Source organism: Myripristis murdjan, chromosome 17, assembly GCF_902150065.1.
Source record: "Myripristis murdjan chromosome 17, fMyrMur1.1, whole genome shotgun sequence".
NCBI lineage: Eukaryota > Metazoa > Chordata > Actinopteri > Holocentriformes > Holocentridae > Myripristis > Myripristis murdjan.
In genome coordinates, this window is record NC_043996.1 from 27,655,259 (window position 1) to 27,670,780 (window position 15,522).

Sequence of the window (15,522 nt, forward strand, 5' to 3'; positions counted from 1 at the left end):
GATGTGAGAACTGTTAAACTTCACGGCTGGGGTTGAATGTATCGCTCATCGTTCATCCGCGATGTTATATCCACCATTTTCTACCCAATGAAAAGGAAATGTTAAAGATATACAAAACTAAAATGTTAAAAAATGCATCAGGCATGTTCTTGTCTGTCTGGGTTTCTGTCTCCTTCATGTTTCCTTGAGCAAGAAATTTTATCTCCCCAACATCACCGCCACTCACCACTCCAAAGCCAGCGGAAGACAAATGCTAAAATAAAAAGAGAAGGTCAAACTTTATAATAACCATCATTAGTAAATGGCAAATTGATAGTTAATTAAACTATAGTTAATATTTAATTTACAGTTAATAAACAACAAAATAATAATATATTATGTTCACTTCTTAAACTATATAGTCACACTTTATTGTTGCTCACATTATAACATTTTATATACAATATTAATTATTTGTTAATGATTATCTAATGATTTATAGACCTTTATAATAGCCATCCAAAGGTTTATAGATGGTTTTCAAATTAGTTATTAACCATTAACAAAGTTTTACAAATATCTGGGCCATCTATCGATGTAATGTTTGTAGATGCTTTATCAATGATTTCTTAAAGTTTTACAAATCCTTTGGTAATCATTAGCAAATACTTAATATAGTATATATGATATAATGTGTGCAAGAATAAACTGTTAATAACTAGTTTATATTTACGTTATTAATTCTAATTTCATTGATAATTAAATATAGTTTAATTAACTATCAATTTACTATTTATTAATGATGTTTATTATAAAGTGTTACCAATCACTTCCAACATATTCATATTCATGTGCTTTTTTGTGATAGGAAGCAATGTCGTTATGGTAAAAGTTTGATTTTGCAACAGTTAAGGCTCTACATTTTTTGAAATTGTGAAATAATTTATAGGAAACCTATTAATAATTTATATGAAACTCCTAAAGCATTTCATGGAATATCACTGAGCCCGTCATTTACTTTATGAGTCTCGTTTCCTAATGAGGACGTACCAACGTGGAGCTGCGTAATCAATCAGGGACATGATTGCCATAACGAAGACGTTCTCAGCAGGGAGGCAGAATAATTGGTCGCGTCTGTCAGTCTGCTGATCAGAGCAGCGAGAGCAGCCAGGGTCAAATGTGAAGACGTTAAAACGATGAAACCACGGCACAGTGATCCAACTCTCAAATGTACCGCTCTGTCTCCCTTTTACTGCTGCTGCTAGTCGCAGTAGTGGTAGTGGTTATGTTAGCTGTACATTTTCTTTTGGACAAGATCTGTTTGTATTACTTTTCAACACAAAATGTAAAAAAAACAAAAAACATGTTGTGTTAAAAAGTATCGTCATTAACATATATTATTGCTGAAAAGTAAAAATAATGTGTTTTATCCCAGAGAAGTCACAATAGCGATAATAATAACGGTAGTATGGTGTGACTGATACAGGGTTTTTTAGTGTAAATTTATATGTATTTTTAATTGAAGCTAAAGACGATAGAGATACTGTCAAACAATATTAGAAATTTTTGATTTAAAAAAAAAAAAAAAAAGAAAAGAGTGTGAGAACAACCTCCGATATCCCATATTTGGTGTTGGGGCTGTTACTCAAAAAAGTGATGTATTACATTTTACTTGTTACTTTAATAAAAAGTGATGCATTATTCCCTACTCGTTACATTACTTTTTGTGTTTCTTTGCAATATTGCATGAGATGCATTGTCATGTATATGTATATACAATACAACAGCACTTTGTCGTCACACACTCATCCTTTTGCACAGCAAATTTCAAAGTAAAGTGCGTTTCTCCTCCACCCGTCAAAGGTTGTAGGCTGCTCTGCCATCTCCAAGCTCTAGCTTTAGCCTTTTTACTATTGTGTTTTCTACTGTACAAGCTAATTTTTCAGCATTATAGGCTAAACAGTCTCAGACTCATGTGTATTGTACAGGCCATTGTTTCATGCTCAGGCTACTTTACTCTAATTTCTAATTTGGACTGAATGTGTTCATCGTATTGTGTGTATTTATTGTACTGAGGTACTGGATGCTTAAATTTCCTCTGGGATCAATACAGTGTCTATCTATCTGATGTGATTAACGCATTACTTTGTAAATGTCCATGTCAAAAACAGGCAGATATTGGCCTGATATATCAATAAACTGATCAGTTGGTCTTATCCCAAGTGGAAGTAGTGGTTGTAGTACTATTAGTAGTGGCAGTATTGGTAGTATCAGTAGTACTAGTGGTAGTTATGGTAGTGATAACAGTGTTTTCTACAGTTGGCCTAATGGTAGTGGTGGTAGACTCTGTTTATTTTTTCTTTTCTTTTCTTTTTTCATAATAATAATAGGCCTCTTTATCAGTTAAAGTAGGAAAAAAAGAGAAAGAAAGGTGGTTTTTAACCTTTTTTAGTCATGTTGTCTGTGTGTGTCTGCTTCAGCCGAACTTTCTCACCCATGTCGGTTTGTTGTTTCATTCCCCTGAGGTCAGAGGACTTCCCAGCCATGTGTGTGTGTGTGTGTGTGTGTGTGTGTGAGATCAGTGCTTTCACAGAGATCTCACCCCTTTCTTTCCCAGACATGTAGAGGGAGAAGCTTAGCTCTGTTTGGTTAGACTGGGTCCACCACCACTCAAGTCCTATAGTCAGTTTTTATAAGCCAACAATGCTGAACAATAGTGTGTGCGAGAGTGTGTGTGTGTATGTCTGTGTGTGTGTGTGTGTGTGTGTGTGTGCTGAAACAGTATAAGGGGAGTAGAATAACGTCCTCCCGTTGTTTGAAGGGTGACAGGATAACGAGGATGGGGTTTCATGTTTTGTTTACTTCAGTTTAGTTAGGTTTTGTTGCTTTAGATGTTTCCCACATTCGCTTTTGTCAAGTCAGCAGCGGAAGGTTCAGCATTTTCATTTCATGAGCTGAACTGGAACGAAGACGGCATCTTTGTGACCGGCAGGTGGATATTAACTGAAGTTCTGGTGCACATGAACATGGCCTGTTGTGTGTGAAATGTGCCTTGTATGTTTTTATGAGCTTTATGGATTCATTTTTTACACTCACCGTTCCTTAACATGAAGCCTGCCCCTCCAGGCTCTCAGTCAGGACAGAATCACATACAGTACAGGCCAAAAGTTTGGACACACCTTCTCATTCAATGTGTTTTCTTTATTTTCATGACTATTTACATTGTAGATTCTAACTGAAGGAATCAAAACTATGAATGAACATATGTGGAGTTATGTACTTAACAAAAAAAGGTGAAATAACTGAAAACATGTTTTATATTCTAGTTTCTTCAAAATAGCCACCCTTTGCTCTGATTACTGCTTTGCACACTCTTGGCATTCTCTCGATGAGCTTCAAGAGGTAGTCACCTGAAATGGTTTTCCAACAGTCTTGAAGGAGTTCCCAGAGGTGTTTAGCACTTGTTGGCCCCTTTGCCTTCACTCTGCGGTCCAGCTCACCCCAAACCATCTGGATTGGGTTCAGGTCCGGTGACTGTGGAGGCCAGGTCATCTGCCGCAGCACTCCATCACTCTCCTTCTTGGTCAAATAGCCCTTACACAGCCTGGAGGTGTGTTTGGGGTCACTGTCCTGTTGAAAAATAAATGATGGTCCAACTAAACGCAAACCGGATGGGATGGCATGTCGCTGCAGGATGCTGTGGTAGCCATGCTGGTTCAGTGTGCCTTCAATTTTGAATAAATCCCCAACAGTGTCACCAGCAAAACACCCCCACACCATCACACCTCCTCCTCCATGCTTCACAGTGGGAACCAGGCATGTGGAATCCATCCGTTCACCTTTTCTGCGTCTCACAAAGACACGGCGGTTGGAACCAAAGATCTCAAATTTGGACTCATCAGACCAAAGCACAGATTTCCACTGGTCTAATGTCCATTCCTTGTGTTTCTTGGCCCAAACAAATCTCTTCTGCTTGTTGCCTCTCCTTAGCAGTGGTTTCCTAGCAGCTATTTGACCATGAAGGCCTGATTGGCGCAGTCTCCTCTTAACAGTTGTTCTAGAGATGGGTTTGCTGCTAGAACTCTGTGTGGCATTTATCTGGTCTCTGATCTGAGCTGCTGTTAACTTGCGATTTCTGAGGCTGGTGACTCGGATGAACTTGTCCTCAGAAGCAGAGGTGACTCTTGGTCTTCCTTTCCTGGGGCGGTCCTCATGTGTGCCAGTTTCGTTGTAGCGCTTGATGGTTTTTGCGACTCCACTTGGGGACACATTTAAAGTTTTTGCAATTTTCCGGACTGACTGACCTTCATTTCTTAAAGTAATGATGGCCACTCGTTTTTCTTTAGTTAGCTGATTGGTTCTTGCCATAATATGAATTTTAACAGTTGTCCAATAGGGCTGTCGGCTGTGTAGTAACCTGACTTCTGCACAACACAACTGATGGTCCCAACCCCATTGATAAAGCAAGAAATTCCACTAATTAACCCTGATAAGGCACACCTGTGAAGTGAAAACCATTTCAGGTGACTACCTCTTGAAGCTCATCGAGAGAATGCCAAGAGTGTGCAAAGCAGTAATCAGAGCAAAGGGTGACTATTTTGAAGAAACTAGAATATAAAACATGTTTTCAGTTATTTCACCTTTTTTTGTTAAGTACATAACTCCACGTGTTCATTCATAGTTTTGATTCCTTCAGTGAGAACCTACAATGTAAATAGTCATGAAAATAAAGAAAACGCATTGAATGAGAAGGTGTGTCCAAACTTTTGGCCTGTACTGTACATACATGAATTCATTTTCTTATTTTTTTCCCTCTTGAATGACTAAATCAGAGCTGAAGTACGGTCCTTATGGGGAGTCGGGTCGCCAAGAAAAATCAGCAATAATTTAAATTCATTATTATTTCACTCTCTTTAAGTTAACACGAAGAGAGTAAGCATAAGACTCACAGTTTTGCTCATACATTTCACTCTCCACTCTCTTTATATCACTTCAGCTACAGGAAATACAGTATGATTATGTACCCAATCATATTTGACAGTCAAATTTCAAATTTAACTGTTAGATATGGAGTTTGTGGTCTGATGTGGATCTGTTTGGGGGGTATTCTGGATATAAGAGCACTGGGAATCCCTGGGCTAAGACTAGTTAAATCAGAAAACTTTTAAGTTTTTCAGACAGCAGTCAGAGTTTTAGCCTTCCTAATATTAACCTCTCTCTCTGTTTGTTCTTGTGTTTTTCACTGGGCTTAAGTCTAAGTGGTACACCTGTTGAGGGCGAGGACCCAGAATGGAAAAGCTGTGAACTTTTGAATAGCAGGAAGCCTTACAGCACTTAACAGGTGCATAAAAACGATCTTTATTCTCTTCTTTTTGTGTCTTGGGACACAAGAAATTCCTCTTAACCCAGTAGGGCTCTGACCCAACTGAGCCTGAGGAAAACATTTGACTTTACACACTTTACACATTCTGCATACCTCCATTATCTGAAAAATGAACAAAAACCTTAAAGGACATTTGATCCAAGACCTACAGTGCTGTACTGGAAGGAAAAAAACAAAGCTTTGTAACAGATAGTGGCGCTGCATTGCTGACACATTCAGGCTCAAGGATAAGTGTAAAATGTAATACAGCTTAAAATATAGACACCGACGCAGCAGAGACACAGAAAGAGTGTGAGGTGTGGGTGTGGAGGAAAGCTGTTCGCAGGTTTGATCTGTGCAAAATGTGAGGTTTGTCTGACAAAAGCTCCAGGTGCTGCCGAGATGTCGTTCAGCCAAACAGTGAACCTGTACATGCATGAAGAATCCAAGTCTCAACACAGTTACTCTAATCTGTAATCCGGTAATCTGTAACTGGGTTGCAGTCACCTGTGTTACTGCCATACTGGTTACTGGAGCACGGCAATATCAGTAACTTTTGCTTTTTCTGTCTGTGCAAACTCCCTCTCATGCAGCATTATGGAGACTTCATTTCAGCAAAAACAAGGCAATAAGCAGTGCTTTTTATTACTATTACTACTGGGATCATAATTTCTTTCCCGTGCATTAAAAGTAAACAACTGCTCAACAGTGTAATCCACATAAACCTTTAACCGGACTGATATCCAGGCTGCTCTGTGCATGTCAGTGCAGCCTCGTGTTAGTCAGTGCTCGTAGCGCGCAGTGGGAGCTGGAGACTCACAGGGTCCTGGAGAAAATTCCAGGGGGTCACAAGGAAAATTAGGAATAACTTTATTCAATTGTTTTACTGCCAAGAGGTTAACAGAATGAGGGCGCTGTCAGCCTGGCACAACCACACTGTGATTCTGTTAAGGTTGTTTACTTCACAGAACGCAGCCTGAGCACTGTCACGTACAAACAGTTTGGGAAGAGGGCGGCTAAAACACGTAGCAGGTGACTGGATCCACCGCCTGTCAATCATCAGCTGACCGCACAATCAAACAAACACCGTATGGCACAATGCTGGAGCTAAATAGTGAAAGTGAATGCAAATATGGGTTAGCGTGCTTTTAACCTGTGAGCATGTTGGTACATGATTCTTACAGTTTCTGGAAGGAAAATCAGCACTGACGTCTTGTGTTGTTTCTGTTTCCAGCTCAGTGACTGTAACGTCTCGCGTCATCATCGCCTAAACCACGCCTGCACTCCCCAAAAAGGCACTGGTTGGCCCGGACATGTTTTTTGGTAGGAAACCAAATGTTTAGGTTGGAGAGCGGCCAGACTGGTTTTGACAGTCAAACCAATACAGGAGCAGTGATAAGCAGGGAGAGGTGTTGTAGGTTTGAATCCCCCAGAATAGCTGGGGCAGTCTGGCCTGATAAGAGGAATGACCAACACTGTCCCCCTTTTTCATCAGCTGCTCTACACAATTCCCTCGGTGGAAAAGCGATAGCGGTTGTCCCGGCCAGTTTTTCAAAGTGTGACTGGGCCGAGCTGTTTGAGCGTGAAGTGGAGTGATGCTGAAAAACAGCTTTGAGCTCGGTCGAGCTTTGCTGCCTAAATAAAAGATTAAAAATGTCAGAGTGGATAAGAGCATCTGCTAAAATGTAAATGTAAATGTGTGTGTGACTGCACTGTGATCCTGTCGTGTTTTCAAACAAGCAGCAGACTTTAGTGTGTGTGTGTGTGTGTGCAGGGTAGTCCTATGCCCTACATGCTGTGTGTGCATCTGATTAAATCCACAATTCACTTGCCTAGGTTTGGAGATGTTTATATATTGTATCTTCCAAAACAGTTGGAAACTTTACATTAAAAATACAAAAATGCATTGCACCTCTTGTTTGGAAGTGGAGGGGAAAGCAAAACCTGCAAAAAAAAGTTGCTTACTATCAAACAATAGATTTAATCCACTACCTCACAATGTAAAGACGGTGTTGGGGGGACATTATAGCACAATTACGGATCAGCCCTTTAAGAGGCGGGTGCAGCCATTGTTAATTCATTATGTGCGAGCAGTAAAGCAGACAGATAGGTTTGCCAGCTGATAGCTTAGCTGGCTTCTCCTGTGTCACCGTGCAGATGCCGACCGTGAGTCTTCATTAAAGTTTAGCCGAGGTGGCGGATATCACGTATCAGCACTCGACACCGGGCTCGCTATGAACTCTGGGAATTCCAGTAGGTAGCCTTAGTGGGTCAGATCAAGTCAAATTTATTTATGAGAGAAAGTTCGTCACAAAATGTTTAACAAAGCAACTGAGATGCTCAAAGCTCCAACGGGAGATTAAGATAAGGCAGAGCGAGCGCGTCACCAGCTCTGGCAATGCACGGTCACATCTTCTCTCTGTGTGTGTGTGTGTGTGTGTGTGTAGTTCATTGTATAACATGCCCTTAACCAGGAGTATGTCTGTAAATCTCACCAGCCAGGGAATCAAGAGGCTCTCTGATTTTATAGCGATGAGCTTGAGCACAAAACTACAAAAACATCCACTGACATTCGCCTGCTTTTGATTTTTAACCCTGGAAAAAAAAAGACAGAATTGCTCATGTAGCATCTCAAACATCAGCAGTGCAGCCTATGAAATGATATGTGAAAGAAACTACTTGAATTATTGTCCTCTGTCTCAAACAACATTGAGTTATTACACCACAAAACCATTTTTGTGTGTTGCTGATCCCTTTAAGCGCACTTTAAGGATTAATCTGCGTATCAGCATAAAGTCTGTCTATGCACTTATATGTACACAACAAAAAGGTTCTCATTTAGTCTCATATTCAGTGTTAAAAGGTAAAAAATCTGCCAGTGGGATTAGATAATCCCACTTGTTTCCAAAGCTAGTAGCCAAATATAGCCCTGTATATTTTCTGTAGAAGAGATGGATACAGCTGATAATCTGGTGAGCCAGAACGCTCAGATGTCGCATTTGAATTATACTGATAATTAATTAGTTCCATCTGTCATTGCCATGACTGCACTTACTAATGCAAACAAACTGTACTCCTTATCTTCCTTGGACAGGGGTAACATCCATTTTAACCGTTTGACCTTTTGGTTTCGCATCTTCAACAGCAAACAGTGTGTGCATGTGCGTGTGTGTGTGTCTATTTTTATGAGGTTACAGTGAAGCTGTCACTGACGCACAGCAGACAAATAAATAAGCGCTGAAACCATGAAAGTACATTTGTGCAGAGCATTACACATGAGCTCGATGCTAAAGTTGATGCGTCATCCCGTATAAATGACTGCATAATGCCGCCAGTTAACACACTTTTCCATTGGAGGCCGGCTCATACCAACATAAATCAATGTTCTGGGTCAAGCTTTCAAAAAGGAGCTTACTCTGTCCTCGCGGTGAACCTAATGGATGTTTCCCAATCGCCGCCAAAAACCTTCTTGTAATGCTGGACAAATTCCTTGATACTTAACTCACCTGGCACAAATCAGGAAACCTCAATAAACCTTTTAACTTTCTAGTACAATCCTCCAACTCAATATGTAAACAATACGGTAGATCTGGTCTGTTGAAATGTCAGCATTTAATCAACCAAATCCTTTTTTATTTTATGCTATCACTCATTTTGCAAGCGCAGATATCGCCTTTCTCAAACGGTCAATCTCATATTATGGAATTAAACTCTTCATATCTATTCTGCTCACAGTTCTATAGCTTTTGAGTTTAATAACACGACATGTACGCTTTGACAGCTTGCCAAAGTCTTACACGCTCACTTGACTTATAAACTGCTCGCCTCAGCTCCTTTTATTGTTGCAGCCCGATCACAGAGACAGGCTTCAAAGTTGTAGTCTATTGCGGACAGAATTAAATAGCCGAGTCAGCAGTGTGTGTGTGTGTGTGTGTGTGTGTGTGTGTGTGTGTATGTGTGTGTATGTGTGTGTGTGTGTGTGTGTTAGCTTGACTGGCACAATGAGATTGACACTCTTGTTTGACACATGCGTGATGTATTTGACACATCTGTGGCACGTGCCAGAGGAATGAGTCCACCTTGACGGGAAAGACTGTGCATGCATGAGTGTGTGTGTGTGTGTGTGTGTGTGTGCTAAAAGAACTTGTATGCTCACTGTATTAGCCTGTGCATGCAAATTCCTAACAGACGGTTGATTAAATTCTATTTTCATTTGCCATTTTTTTTGAAGACTTTCTTATGATTGGATTTGACAGTCATGAGACAAATTAGTGTGTGTATTTTCCCAGTGTCTCTCTCTCCATCTCTTTACATCCATTTAGCACACACTGTGGCCTTATCACGTCCAGACAACACCACTCCAGGATTTATGTTTGAAGGTCTTATACAGTAGCAAAGTGAGTGAATCAAAATAAAAATAGAAAATCAGCCTAATTTCTTGGCCGCGGTAACATGATTAGATGGCAAACAGAGGTTGTCCAATCACAGCTGAGTATTCAACAAAGCCGTGGAATAAGCATGAATATCACCCCGGCTGTCCTTTTCCACCAAACACAAATCCTTTTTGTTTCTAATATAAACTCAAAGCTTGGAATTTGTAGTGATCCACCACACAAACACACACACACACACACACACACACACACATACACACACACTCATACGCATTCAGGGCCAATGATCTCTCACACACTTAACTCCAGCTCAGCTACCGTTTAAGCTCTAATTTGTGAAAGTGTTGAAATCGGCCAGGCAGGGCGATACTCCAGATTACTGTTGCATAAGTGTGCTAAACCGAGGCAAATCTAATCCACGCTCGGCCCATTCAGCATGGTGGGCTGCGGATGCCGTCAGCCAGAAGCAATCAGGCGTGTGTTTCTGCAAATAGCAAGAGGGGAAACGGTGCGGCGTGGGTTTTCCACAAGGAGCGTGGAGAGTGCAGCCAAAATTTTAGAGGGCGCACACAATTCACACAAACTCGTCTACGATGCAGACCACCAGAGGACGTGACTGCCTGTCTGCATGTATCGCTGCGTAAAGTAATGGAGAAAAAAAAAAAAAAAACAGATCATGGATAAACTGAAAATTACATAAATGCGTGACTCAGCCCACACAGAAATCTAATATATGAACTGTTCCTATACCAGAGAAATGTTGTCATACATCTACAGTCAGGTGTGACAGGGATGGAGGTAGACTGCAGTTCTACGGTTCCGGTACTACGCCCACCTTCATCGCTTCATATCGCCCTCGTCATGCATTATCCCTGAACACACATTCAATTTTTTAACGTCTGTATACTGTAGAAATTAGAAACAGTCGACATCATGTGTTATTTAAATGGTGTAAGTGCCACAGAATGATTTGCAAATGCTGACAAAACTTTCAAAATTAAAGTCATATACAGTGGTGGAAAAACGTTTTCGGACACCCTTAAAATTTTACACAATCTCACAATCTCAAATATTGTATATATTGTATATATTGTTTATATATATTGTATATATATTGTATTGTATATATTTTTTTGTTTATTGTTTACAAGAAAAACTAACAAAACTAAATTCTTGACAGTTGAATCTTTATCTTCAGGCGTGTTTCCTGCGTTAGGTTCCTTGTTTTAGCCATTTTTGTGTCTGAAGAACTTTCAAATGTGCTGGCTTTATATAGACACCAAGCTTGGCAACAAAAATTGGGTCTTTTAATAAAAAGAACAACCTTCATCACTGGTACCAAAATGACCCAATACTCAAAATTTCTTATGTATTTTTATGGAACCAATCCATTTTAAGTTTTTAATGGCTTTTTTAGGGTTTGTTTAGTATTTTGGCTGTGACTGTACTAAAAGAAATTGCACTTGAAGACCTAAGAGTGATTTATTAATGCAATATTTCACAAATGCATGGGATGTCTGAAAACTTTTTTCCACCACTGTAGATATTTTTTTAATGACTGGAAAATTATAGTATGCTGGAAGTATGCGTGATTTGGTCTTGAAAGAAATTGTAGGTACATGAACAATAAATAAAAAGCACCCTTTCAAGCACTGGGTGTGTATAGGATGTAATGATGTGCACCGTTATGCCAGAGTTACAGAACAACCTGTGGAAGTCAGGAGTTATTCCGTCTGTCATTTTAGAGATTTTTTGCAAGAAACGACTGCCTGCCAGAAACCCACAGCACTCGATGTCAGACAGTCAGCTGCAGCAGAAGTTGATGTTCGCTAATGATTAAACAGACAGCGGGGTTCCCCTCCAGCTCGGATTAGAAGCCGTCAGGCCTTGCAGGGCACAAACACACTGAAACATTTTTTTTTAAAATGTATACTTAATGTAGACTTAACATTAGCAGATGTTGTTCTTTCTGATCCTGAATCTATTAGTGTTACGGAGAACCAGACCGCACCCCTGAGTATGAACCAAACTTATACCTCCGTTTACATTTATATGAAAACAATAGGAAGGACACATGTATTTGTCATCTATGTTATACATAAGTGAAAATAATTTGAATATGTTTCATATACTGGTATTTCAGTTGTAAAACCCCCATTTTAAAAAATATTACATTACTGAATAGGGTTTAACCACAACATTTATTGAAAAAGACATGCTTCTGGTTGACTTTTAGAATGGCCTTAGAGGTTTTTGGTCAGAATTGATCGATGTGATTGAAAATGATGAGCAATGCAGGTCAAGAACGACTCGTGTTGTGCTTTAAATCCATTCTAACAATTTGGATTTTAGGCGTTTAGCCAGGCAAAAAGGACATGCCATTAGTGCATCAGTAGGATAAACATCAGCTCCTAGAAGGTTAGATTCATATAGTACCACATTTTGTTGTGTTTAAATGATGAGGATGGTTACTAACTTCAAGACAGGCGCATTATGCATGCATGCTCACACTAAGACACACACATAGACACACTTATAAACACACTAAACAAACATATCCATCATTCTCACCCGCTCTTACCCATATGCCCATCCATCAAAAGAAAAATTGGGCGGGGGATGTAATAAAACACCTTTTTCACATGGATGATCTTGAGTTTTTTGCATTTCTGGTGCAGGTTTAAAGACTGGTCGGTGGTTCCTACGGACACGGACGCGCTCGCGGGTTAACGAACTAATGAATCACGATGGTAGCTGGTGGCACAATAAGATGAGCAGTAACGCACATTCAGTTTGACTGGCAGGCGAGGCAGGCTTCAGGAATTCAAGCATGAGAGCCAATCAAAAGCATCGCTCGGAGTTTGAGTGAATGCTGCCAGATGAAGAGCGCCTGTCCAGACGAGCAGTGGCAGATCCTCCCTGTCACATGTGGTCAGTGTCAGCCGGGTTAGCTTTCACGGGCCCTATGGTCATGAAACATCTCCGACATATTGTGTGAAGAGCACATCTGGATGAGAGCAGCTTAAAATGTAAAGGTAAAAACCAGAAAATCACATGAAGTGGAGTTATGAGTTGTTTTTTCCATCGACAGCAGTGTTTTGTTTTGTTTTGTTTTTCATTTTAACATCCCTCCCGGTCAGTCGCCCTCCGGTGGCTGCTGTCACAGAGACAGATGATGACGCGGGCAGTTCGCCTGGAGATTGCTTTGTGAAGCTTGTGAGTCTTGGCCGGGGAAAGTAATATTGGAGGAGTTAGAGAGTCCGTGTGTGTGGTCTGCCAGGCATTTTAAAATCCTGACTTCTCCAAAAACACTGTTGGCACTTTTATAAAGGAGAATCTCAGTTGTAGAAGATGAGCAACGCAGGGTTTCAGCTTTGAAATCCAAAATTCATAATGTTTGTGTTGTTGTCGTTGCTATAATGCTGCTTTTATGGCCAACCATCTGTAGAAAATGCATTTTTAAAATCTAAATTAGGCCCCCTGGATATAAAGATTATTTATAGTAGTCGTAGTAGTAGTAGTTTAAATTTGGTACAATCAAGCATTTTGTGAGAGAAGGTGATTTCCGCCACCTTTGTTTCTTTCTCTTTTTCAATTTTTGGAGAAAACTCGAAACAAGAAAACAATTTGTTGCAGCAGTACACTGCGATAAAGTGCTTATCCACTCAAAGATGTTGGCTGAACTTCATCTTTTACTTGAACACCACAGGCATGTCCCTGTTTTCATGGGTGCAGGCTGTGTAAAAGGCTGTTGAACAGAGGGAAATGATTCCTCGCTGTTTATAATAACCAGTGTTGTCTGCCGTATGAAGGTACTGTTCTCTACTGCACAAGGAAACAGGGAAATATGGCTTATTTGGCATGTATGAAGAGGGCAGATATTTTTGAAACAGGCTTTTTTTTATGGCACATGCACCCACATGCACACACACACACACACACACACACTCACTCATGCCTCCAGGCCACAGTGCAGTCCAGATTAGCTCTGGATGTGAACATGAATCATGCTTGGATGTGTTTGAGAGTGCAGAGGAACAAAAAAAGAAAGAAAAAAAAAGAGCAAAGGAACACAAAAGGCAGCACATGGAACAATGCACTACAGTCTCACTGACAAAGCTCGTGTCTGCAGAAAACATGTGAATGCAGCATGTATATATACTTCTGTGTTGATGTGTGCGTCATTAAATTCCTGTGTGCAGATACCCCACCCCCACCTTAATCAGCCAATAGGGGGCGCAGGCTGACGTAGACTTGACATGAAGCTTCTTGGACGGGTACACGACCCCTGCACTGAGACCTTTTTCAACTCGAAACACACATCAAGTAGCATCAGTTGAGTTTGCAGAGATGCCATGTTCATAAAAGTATAAAACACACTTTACAGTGAGTGCACCAGTAGAAAAATCTTAAATTCTTAGATTACCAACTTATAATAAGAAGTGCACGGCTCAGTGCCACCAAGTAGCACTAACATTCCTGTGTCAAACTATAATGCTCATGTTCAATATAGATATTTAATATATTTAAAATGAGATTGTTATTCAATGGTTTCTTTTACCTGGATGATTATAAAAAACTTGAATTATGTTTCAGAATAGGAGTTTTTCATACAGCTAACTTTATTTGTAAAGCGTGGGAAAAGAGAAAAAATGTGCTGTACATTTGATTTGAATTTGGTAATATATGCAGTATGTAGTCCATATGTGCAGGTATAAGTGTATGTATGTTTTTTTTTATTTTTGTTTATCTGTTGTTGTTTTGTTTATCTCTTTACTCACTATGCAATGCTGTTTGTCATGTTTAGTGTCTTATAAGCCCTTGCGGGTTGGGCACCTTGAGTGCACGACACTTAAATAAAAATTCAATCAATCAATCAATATAGAAGAAATGGAGACGTAACTTTAAAAATAGAGGTTTATGTAGTGGTAGGAAATGCTAATTTACTGAGGAGGGAGGAATGAACATTTTCTTGTTAACATCATCATCATTATTCATAACCACCACTGACGGAGGATGGAAGTTACACTCAGTGGCTTCTTTATTAGCTCCACCTGCACAATCTAATCCAGCTGTTGTGCCATAAAGTTTCCTGCTGCCTATAATGCTCATGTTTTCTTGTTGTCACAGTAACAGAGGTGTTCATTCACTTCTATGTTTGGCACTGAGCTCATAGTTAATGCTGCTGTTGGACTGGACTGCATTTTATTGAGAGGTGTTTCCGCTACTCTGTCCCTCCTTATTGTATATAAATAAGAGGGGACAAAAAATTAGAAACACCTCTCAATATAATGTAGTCCAGTAGCAGACCTCTGCAAACTACAACCTCAGTAATAAACACAGAATTAAATTGACACATTCTCCATGATGTCAACACAAACTGAACCTGATAAACTTTGTTAAAAGGTAGAATTTATGGCTGCTGACCTGAACTGCATTAGACTGTACAGGTGGAGCTGAAAAGGTGGAAACTGCCTGTATGTTTTGGCCTCTGTTTGCACCACAACTCAAAAAACTAATGGAGGGATTTGGATGAAATTTCACGTAGGGATTGGTAATGAGCGAAAGATGAGCTGATTATCTGGTATCTAGGTCAAAGGTTAAGGTCAAGGTCACCCAAAGGTCAAACTCCACATATCTCCAGAACGAACATGGTGTGGTATGCTGATGTGGGGGGATTTTGCCGCATGCCATGGAGGTTTAACTTGGCCAATGAGATTACTTCTGCCTAGAAATGCCTGAGAAACTAAAACCCAGATTATATACAGAAACATGTTAAATAATATG

General features: G+C 40.0%; 1 protein-coding gene and 1 long non-coding RNA gene across 5 annotated transcripts in view; both read left to right on the forward strand.

Moving 5' to 3' along the window:
* The window catches only part of LOC115375050 (cyclin-Y-like), a 58,469-nt gene that overhangs the window by 11,182 nt on the left and 31,765 nt on the right, over positions 1–15,522 (forward strand). The gene's annotated exons all lie outside the window — the stretch shown is intronic.
* On the forward strand, positions 1,644–11,571 carry LOC115375051 (uncharacterized). The gene is made up of 3 exons (XR_003929692.1): positions 1,644–1,653; positions 2,768–2,771; positions 11,483–11,571. It is a non-coding gene; the product is annotated as an uncharacterized LOC115375051 (long non-coding RNA).